Raw genomic sequence first — 9688 nt, forward strand, 5'->3', positions numbered from 1 at the left:
GGGTTATTTGTCATCTGGGCATGTCTGTTTGGTATATAACACTCCTTCAGTCCCAGAACAATTTTCTCCCTCCAAAAATATTCTCTTTGATTCAGGAAACACGTGATTAATAAAGGACAAGGGTTTAAAGCCGGAGGTCAAGGCTAAAAGTCTTAACCAAACAAGTGCATTGCTTTCTAACGTTTGCATCAGCAGTCAAAAATTCCCTTGAAGAGCTCCTGCACTGAAGAAACACACATCTATTCTTAAATGCCATAAATTTCAAGGAGGTCCAGCAGCTACGTTCATCTTGAGGGATTTATTTTAAAGTAATATTGTGCATCTGAGAAATGTTTTCGTGTAGAATAGTAACACTGCATCAAGCATTTAAAAGGCCCATTACAAACATTTACAATTTAGTATAAAAAATTAAGATCAGAAAAACCGAGTTTAACCAATATGATATGTAAAGGAAATTTGTACTATAACATTAAAACAATTTGCATTAAAAATTAATTGTTTTCTAAGATGTTTATTTACACTAAAGTAGATTTAAACGCAATATTTCTTCCCTCTTATTTTTTGTCTCATTTATATGCCAATCTACAATAATTTATAGTACTTTTTCCATTAAACACTTTTTCTTTTATCTTTGTTTCCCCTCCCTCCACCAAAGGAACCTTGTTTCATGTTTATAGATCATTGCATTTTCTTCTTTCTGGGCAATTTTATAGTTCCACCCTATAATATTACTTGCTTGATATTTATGAATTGTTTTTGTTTGTACATGATGATAGAAAAAAAAGCAAATTTTAACAACATAAATGAAACAAGTAATTATTGGTCAAGTCTTTAAATTGTCCTAAGGGTGACTTAACTGGAAGTGACTCCATCTCTCAATTTGGAAAAATGGACTGAATAATGTTTATCTCACTGGAATTGTAAAGGTAGTCACGAACTCCCGTTGGAAATCTAAACACAGTTTCTTAGAAGAAAGGCAATAAGTACATTGTCTTATAGTGTTGATGATGTTGCAAGGCCTAAGGAGTATATGTCAGTCATCACTTTATTCAGCTTGTAGAGACTTCTAAGCTCCCGCACACGTGCTGCTTTAGGTAACCAGACTTGTTGGGAATTCAGTCTCCTTTACCTTCCACCTCTCTGCCAAATGCCAGAGGAATAAAAATAGAAACTCAGTACACAGCGTGCTGCATTAAAAATAGGTTGCCATTGAAATTCACACTGGCAATGCATTCATTCTGTAGACTACCTTAGACTAATGGCATTGTGGGCATAAAGGCATTTTAGATGTTATCCAGTCTGACTCCTTCCATTGCTGTGGCAACAGCCTTTGGTGAGGAAGTGGCAGAGGTGAGACTAGAACTCTTATCTCCCATTTCCTAGTCCGGTATTCCCCGTTGTTGTTCTTAGCTGCATCAAGTCGGACCTTGGCTCATGGTGACCCCATGCACAGTGGAATGAAAAGCTGCCTGGTCCTGCGCCATCCCTATGATCAATTGCCAATGGACTGTTGTGATCCATAGGGTTTTCATTGGCTGGTTTTTGGAAGTAGATTGCCAGACCTTTCTTCCTAGTTCATCTTAGTCTGGAAGTTCTGCTGAAACCTGTTCAACATCATAGCAACACAAAAGCCTCCACTAACAGACAGGTAATGGCTGCACTTGTGCTGCCTTGGCCAGGAATCGAACCTGGGTCTCCTGCATGGAAGGTGAGAATTCTACCACTGAACCACCACTGCCCTTGTGTTCCCTGTGTTATTATTGTTGTTAGCTGCCACAGACTTGGCCCTGACTCATGGTAACTTCGTGCATAAAGGGATCGGACCTTATGATCCATAGGGTTTTCACTGGCTGATCTTTGGAAGTACATAGCTAGGCCTTTCTTTCTTATTTGTCTTAACCTGGAAGCTCTGTTGAAACCTGTTCAGCTTCGTAACAACATGCAAGCCTCCAGTGACAGACAGATGGTGGCTGCACATAAGATGCATTGGCTGGGAAGCGAACCCCAGTCTCCTGCATGGAAGGCCAGAATTCTACCACTGAACCACCACTGCCCTTGTATTCCGTGTACCACGGTATAAATCATTCTTCCAGCTCAGCTGTTGGTACAGAACCTTTGGGTTAATCTGACTTGCTCACAGCTTGGACATCTGTTGCTACACTACTTATGCTAATATGATAACATTATATATTTGACCGTTGATGGGGTCTTCTTGGCACTGTACATGCATAATGCTCTCAGTTAACTCAGCTGACCCTGTTCAACAATGACAATGTGTGTGTGGCCCATGTTTGTTAGCCTTCATTGTTACAAAAATAGGGTTACCGACCTTGTCATATTTAACAATGTTGAGCAGACACAGCAATGTGGATCCGGAGGGCAAATAAAGAATTTCCAGTGATGATGTAAGAACTATGCTAATTAGCCTCCCCCTCCATTCTGCTTCTAGGCACCGAACAACTGTACAGTTCAGCTAGAAGGCTCACTGAGCCCTGGGCCAATAGAACCCAAGAATTTAAAAAACGATGTTTCAAAAAATGTGTTTCAACATGTGCATCTTCTCTCAGAACAAGAGGGAATATGCCTGGGGGAGTTGCACAGCCCTCCCAAAATAGAATGGAAACAGCATTGTAGATTAACAACAACAACGAAAAGGCATAAAAATAATCATCTATCTGTATCCATTTTCTTAGCACGAGTTTTAAAAAATGTTACCGCTCTGTGACTAAGACAGGAGCTGCATGCGAGGCCCGGTTCACATATCTAAGCATTTGGATATGGGTATTCTTGCCTCAGTAGAAAAACAAGCTAAGTTAATTTTTAACAATGCAGTATTACCTTGGTACATCTTGTTCTCTCTTTCCCTCGGGGTCTTACACGAATGAATCAGAAAATTGCTCCCTTATGTCAAGCCTGAGTCTGCACCTGTGTTAAATTCATATGGAACTGAATTGGGGGTAGGGGGTGGGGATAAATGGCAGCGGAACTAATAGGATGATATATCTAAGTTTGAATTCTCAAATGGACCAGTGTCCAACTCAGAGAGCATTGATGGGACCATTTTTATAGGCATATTTTTTCACATTTAGAACTGAAATTAAGGATATAATCATGTTGACCAGCTGTTCCCCAGTTTATGATTAGGAGCATCTGGCTCCAGGTCTCAGGATCCTCATATTATCAGGTATTCTGAAAAATTTGGAGTGCCTAAATTTTAGTTGTATACCTGTAAAAAGCTGAATGGGCAAAAGTTGTGTGAGAAGATATATTGACAACAACGGCAACAAACGTTGCTTATGTACAGCCAAACACCTCATGGCATTTGGTTCCTTGATTTGGAGGTTTAGGGTCATGGTTTCATGGGACACCCAGTTAACTGGCCTAATAACATGTTTAGTGCTTCTGTTCTGAATTACTTTTTAAGTACTAAAGCAATCTCTATGTTTTAAACATCTTAAGAAAAATCATGAAAAGTAAGCAAGTCATTGAAGTAAAATACAGAAAGCAAGAGTTGAAAGAAGGGAAGAGATTAAGGAACTCTGGATCTGCAAAAGCAAGCTGACTTTTTGATATTCTTGACAGGTGAGTGGGTGGGAGGTAGAGAGAAGATGGGTCAGGATAAAAATTAGAGGAATTATATGAGGAAAAATGTGTTAAAATCCTCTCTTGCTCCATGAATGAAATGGTTGGGGCAAGTCAATTTGCCTCACAATGAAGTAAACTTGTTAATGAAATTTCACATTTACTTGTAATGTTTTTAGGCAAGATTGGCCAGCTTTTGAGATACATTCTGGATGAAGACCTCCGTCTGTTTAAAAGATTTTGGTATTAGAGGAGGAAGGAAATGAGAGAGAAGTGTGAGGTTCTGAGACTAAGACAGCTCAGTTATCAGTTATGAAGCGTATGCCAAGAGGGACAATTATTTGCATATTGCAATGGAGGCTGGTTAAAATCCAATCAATTGAATCCAGATGTGAGTTTCTTGTGAGTTTTTTTTTTTTTTTTTTTAAGTAAATGTTGCCAAAAATGCGTGGAGCAGAGACCATAATGTAATATAAACCAAAGGACACACAAAGTACAATGAACATTTTGTAAGAAATCCTACTTCTTTAAGCTTGGTGGCTGGAATAATAGAATAAACTAATCTATGACAAATTGTTGTTGTTGTTAAACGATATTTACAAATAACTGGTCCTTGTCTAAACAAAATCTTCCAAAACAACTATACAAAAATTGTATCTGATATGGACCCCAATCACATATTTAGGGAACTCCACAAGAGGTAGTTTATGATCTTTTAGCATGAGGTAAACTCCAGGACTACCACCGTATGTCAGTTGGTCGTACTGTAGTGGTTTTTGTGTTGTTGTGTTGCTGGAAGCTATGCCACCAGTATTTCAAATACCAGCGGGGTTGCCTATGGTGGACAGGTTTCAGCGGAGCTTCCAGACTTAAATAGACTAGGAAGAAAGGCCTGGCAATCAACTTTAAAAAATTAGCCAATTAAAACCTTATGGATGACACAAAACATTGTCCAACTCACTTGCTTTGGACATGTCATCACTGAAGATTAATCTATAGAGGAGGACATCATGTTTGGTGAAGTAGAGGGCCAACGAGGGCATGGGAGACTCTCAGTGAGATGGATTGGCACAATAGCCACAATGATAGACTTGAAAGAACATGCTGGCAATTGTGAAGATGACATTTGCTTCTTGTACCTAAGGTTGCCATGAGTCCAAATGAACTCACTAGCAGCTAACAACAATAACAACAAACTCCAGGAAAGCAATCCATGAGAAATCATCCCCTGGCATATGAGGGTAATGAATCGAATTTGGATAAAATGCCAAACTATGACAATAAGGTATGCTTTTAAGAGGTGTAAGTGTCCATAAGAGTCTCAGTCGTCTTAAGAAACTAACAGGAAAATAAGCTTAAAATTTGATTATTAGAAATATTCTGATGTCACTTTGTAGGGAAATTTTGTTGTTCTTGTGTTTTCTTTTCAAATGTGACTAATTTTGATTGGGTAATTCTGCATAACCTAAACTGTTCCTTGGAATCAGTGTTCTTGAAACAACAATTTTAAAACTAAAGTAAGTACCACTATGAGTAGAAATATTTTTGTTTCAGTTTATTTTCTAAATGCATGGAACACTTAAGAGTAAACTAAGGAAATAATTTCTCCACAGCCATGACTCAGGCAAATCAACCTGTCTTCATATTCTAGGCTGTCTTCAAGTCCATAAATATATGTGGTTTCTTTTTACTGTGTTACAGGTATGCCAAAACAGATACTTTTCTAAATAATAACTTAATGAAAGTCTTATCTTTGGGCATTTAAACGTCATTCAGTGTCTCAGACTTATGGAGTTTAATTTATGTATTTCTTAATCTGGTTAATTAACATTTGGTAAGAAAGGTTTTTGTTTGTGTTGGATTAATACTTCTTTCTTGGAATTTCAAAAAAGACCCAGAATTTGCTAAAACTCCTTCTAGAACTTTGGATTTTTCCCAGTATTTGTATTAGACCATTTAGTGTTACTTAAAAAAATACACAATCAAATTTGGGAATGAGAAATTCAAAGATGAGAAAAAGGCTTACTGAGAATAAGTTGAAGTCATGTCAATTCCGTTGAATTTAATTCAACGCCAATCTTATTTTCTATATACTAGGTATCATAACCACCACTTATCTCTCAGTTTGCCATACTGTCGTGGCTTTCATGTTGCTGTGGTGCTGGAAGCTATGCCACTGGTATTTCAAAAACCAGCAGCGTCACCCATGGTGGACAGATTTCAGCAGAGCTTTCAGACTAAGACAGACTAGGAAGAAAGACCTGGCTACATACTTCTAAAAAAATTGGCCATGAACCCTTATGAATAGCAGTGGGACATTGTCTGATATAGTGCCAGATGACGAGCCCCTCAGGTTGGAAGGCACTCAAAAGACGACTGAGGCAGAGCTGCCTCCTCAAACTAGAGTGGATGGAGTATATTATGTGAATGGAGTAAAGCTTTTGGGACCTTCATTTGCTGATGTGGCCCGACTAAAAATGAGAAGAAACAGCTGCAAACATCCATTAATAATCAGAACATAGAATGTATGAAGTATAAACCTAGGAAATTTGGAAGTTGTCAGAAATGAAATGGAACGCTTGAAGATCAATATCCTAGGCATTAGTGAGCTGAAATGAACTGCTATTGGCCATTTTTAATCAGAAAATCATATGGTCTACTATGCCGAGAATGACAAATTGAAGAGGAATGGTGTTGCATTCATCATCAAAAAGAACATTTCAAGATCTCTCTTGAAGTACAACACTGTCAGTAATAGGATAATATCCATACACCTACAAGAAAAACCAGTTAATATGACTACTGTTGAAATTGGCACATCAACCGCTAATGCCAAAGAAGAGGAAACTGAAGATTTTTACCAACTTCTGCAGTCTGAAATTGATCAAACATGCAATCAAGATGCATTGATAATTACTGGTGATTGGAGACAAAGAAAAAAGGATCAATGGTTGGAGAGTTTGGTCTTGGTGATAGAAAGGATGCCGGAGATAGCATGATAGGATTTTGCAAGACCAATGACTTATTCATGCAAATAATCTTTTTTCAATATAAACAGCGACTATATACATGGACCTTGCTAGATGGAATATACAGGAATTAAATCGACTACATTTGTGGAAAGAGATGATGGAAAAGCTCAATATCATCAGTCAGAAGAAGCCAAGGACTGACTGTGGAACGGACTACCCATTGCTCATATGCAACTTCAAGTTGAAGATGAAGAAAATTAAAACAAGTCCATGAAAGCTAAATTACAACCTGGAGTATATCCCACCCAAATTTAGAGACCATCTCAAGAATAGGTTTGACACATGGAACACTAATGATCAAAGACTATATGAGTTATGGGAAGACTTCGAGGACATCATACATAAAGAAAGCAAAAGGTCATCAAAAAGACAGGAAAGAAAGAAAAGACCAAAATGGGTGTCAGAAGAAACTCTGAAACTTGCTCTTGAACATAAAGTGGCTAACCAAATGGAACAAAAGATGAAGCAAAAGAGCTGAACAGAAGATTTCAAAGGGTGGCTCGAGAACACAAAGTGAAGTATTATAATGAAATATGCAAAGACCTGGAGTTAGACAACCAAAAGAGAAGAATATGACATTTCTCCAGCTGAAAGAACTGAAGAAAAATTCAAGCCCCTAGTTGCAATATTGAAGGATTCTATGGAGAAAAAATTGAAGGATGCAGGAAGCATCCAAAGAAGATGGAAGGAATACATACAGTCACTGTACCAAACAGAATAGGTTGATGTTCAACCATTTCAGGAGGTAGCATATGAACAAGAACTGACGGTATGGAAGAAAGAAGTCCAAGCTGCACTGAAGGCATTGGTGAAAAACAAGTTTCCAGGAATTGACAGAATACCAATTGAAATGTTTCAACAAACAGATGCGGCGCTGGAGATGCTCACTGGTCTATGCCAAGAAGTTTGGAAGACAAAAGGGCCCTGTGCTTGAAATTTATCATCTTGAAATTCCTAATAATTTTATCTTTGAATTTGTGTTTTGTAAGTAAAGTCCAATGAGACAATGGTTCATGCACTGGGGGCTTGGAGCTTTGGCTCATGTGCAGTCCCATCTCTCGCCGCCTCCCTGCCTCCCTGGGATAGGCTGTCAGACCCTCAGTCCCCACTACCTGGAAAGTGATCTGTCCTCCCTCTCCCCTTCTCCACCTGTGGCCACTGCCACTCTCCTCCTGGGGTGTCTACAGGTAGTGTTAGCAGAGGAGGCCTGTATACTGTCGTTGCCAGCCATCCCTACCAGGTACCTGGACACAAGCCTGAGAAGTGTCAGGGTCAGGCACAACCATGGCGTCTTGGCATGGTACAAGGTGGTGCTGGTAGCATGACAGCACACAATTGTCAGGTTACTGGCTGGAGGCCTCTTGCCCAACCTGATCCAGGGCAGTGGTTGCAATTCCTTGGGGGTTGTCCATTTGCCGTGGGATGGGGAGATTGACTTCCCCTCCTCTGCCAAGGCCCCTCATTTTCATTTTTCACTGGGCCTTGCAAATTATGTAGCTGATCCTGTTCCTGAAGCAGGTTTTATTGTTCTCATCTTACAGATGGGAAATGAGCCCAGAGAGGGGCTGTTAAGTGGCAGAGTAGATGGTCTCACTCTAAAGCAGCCCTTTCTCCACCTGGTGTACAGTACCATCTCCCATGAAAAACAGCCAGGTGTGCAAGAGGGGCTTCAGGGCACTTCCCTGTGCCAGCTCTTTCCTCTGGAGTGTCCTGGAGGTGATCAGGAGCCCTCGCTCAACAACGTGGATCTGCACTTGAAGGACTCAAGGTCTCTATGGTTTCTTCTAGTGGTACTACTTGAAAAAATTTTGAGCTCCAGACTGTGCAAGACCCTGATGTATTAATCCGCCAGTCCTCTGCTGGCCTAAAAGGTACAATAACATGAGTCTAGCAATGTCTTATAACAATGGAGAACTACATATAAAAGCCTATTGGAAGAGACTTGAAAATTCTGTAGGACAGAAATCCTACAATACAGGATGGGAGAGTAAGTGAGAGAAAATAAAATGAGGCAAGAAGAAAAAATTTAGGATATCCTAAGTAAGGAGCCATTTAGTTTTTGTCCCTCATTTTATTTTTATGTAAACAAGTAATATATGAATAATGCATATTCATTTTTAAAATATGACTAATTTGATAGAGTTAAAAATCAAAGAATTTGTTTTCTTCTTCATTCTAGATCTCACTTCCCGCCATAGAGGTAAACATTGATAAGTATATCCTTTCAGAGCATTTTTAAAATGTATTTAAGGACACATGTATAATATTTATATAGATGCTCAATTTTGATTTTAAAATAAATGTCATAATATAATATAAATTGTATTGTGATTTTTTTCCATTTAATAATAAGTATTAGGGATTTTTCCATGTGTATCCATATACTTTCATCTTAGAAAATTATTGTTAAATACTTGGAACTCCATAATATGGATGCTTTTTAATTTATTTAACCATTACCTTTCTGATGGATATTTAGATGGTTTCCAATTTTTTATGATTACAGTGAACATTTTCACACACATAAACACATACATACAGTATTTGTAACATTTAGATTTTAAATCACCATATTTGTTAGTCAATACCATGATTTTACTTCTATTTTTAGATTTTTTGTAGAATTTATGGCTAAGACTATCTTTCCCATCTGAGTTAAAAAACAGTTGCTGTTGCTTCTGACTCATGGCAACCCCACTTGTGTCATAGTAGAACTGTGTGCCATAGGGTTTTCAATGGCTGATTTTTTGGAAGTATATCGCCAGACCTTTCTTCTGAGGTGCCTTTGGGTGGACTCAAACCTTCAGTATTTTTTTTATTGTACTTTAGATGAAGGTTTACAGAATAAATAGTTTCTCATTAAACAGTCAATACACATATTATTTTATGACATTGGTTTACTTTATGGGGCTGTCCAATCCCCAGCTGAACAGTGAACCTGGGGAGTGACTTCACCACTGAGCTAAAAGGGTGTCCGAGGGCCATACTCTCGGGGTTTCTCCAGCCTGTCAGGCCAGTAAATCTGATCTTTTTTTGTGAGTTAGAATTTTATCCTACATCCTTCTCCAGCTCTG

The sequence above is a fragment of the Trichechus manatus genome, unplaced genomic scaffold, assembly GCF_000243295.1.
Source record: "Trichechus manatus latirostris isolate Lorelei unplaced genomic scaffold, TriManLat1.0 scaffold00156, whole genome shotgun sequence".
NCBI classification, from domain to species: Eukaryota; Metazoa; Chordata; class Mammalia; order Sirenia; family Trichechidae; genus Trichechus; species Trichechus manatus.